Raw genomic sequence first — 668 nt, 5'->3', positions numbered from 1 at the left:
CATGATCAAGTGGGGTTTATCCCAGGAATGCAAGGATTCTTCAATATACGCAAATCAATCAATGTGATACACCATATTAACAAATTGAAGGATGAAAACTATATGATTATCTCAATAGATGCAGAAAAACCTTTTGACAAAATTCAACATCCATTTATGATAAAAACCCTCCAGAAGGTAGGCATAGAAGGAACTTACCTCAACATAATAAAGGCCATATATGACAAACCCACAGCCAACATCATTCTCAATGGTGAAAAACTGAAACCATTTCCATTTGGTAAAGTAGCAGGATACAAAATTAATGCACAGAAATCTCTTGCATTCCTATACACTAATGATGAAAAACCTGAAAGAGAAATTAAGGAAAAACTCCCATTTACCACTGCAACAAAAAGAATAAAATACCTAGGAATAAACCTACCTAAGGAGAGAAAAGACCTGTATGCAGAAAACTATGACACCGATGAAAGACATTAAAGATGATACAAACAATTGGAGAGATATTCCATGCTCTTGGATTGGAAGAATCAGCATTGTGAAAATGACCACACTACTGAAAGCAATCTACAGATTCAATGCAATCCCTATCAAACTACCAATGGCATTTTTCACAGAACTAGAACAAAAAATTTCACAATTTGTATGGAAACACAAAAGACCCCGAA

The sequence above is a fragment of the Physeter macrocephalus genome, chromosome 19 (genome assembly GCF_002837175.3).
Source record: "Physeter macrocephalus isolate SW-GA chromosome 19, ASM283717v5, whole genome shotgun sequence".
NCBI lineage: Eukaryota > Metazoa > Chordata > Mammalia > Artiodactyla > Physeteridae > Physeter > Physeter macrocephalus.
The sequence above is the reverse complement of the archived record's forward strand: the minus strand, read 5'-3'. Positions refer to the sequence as shown.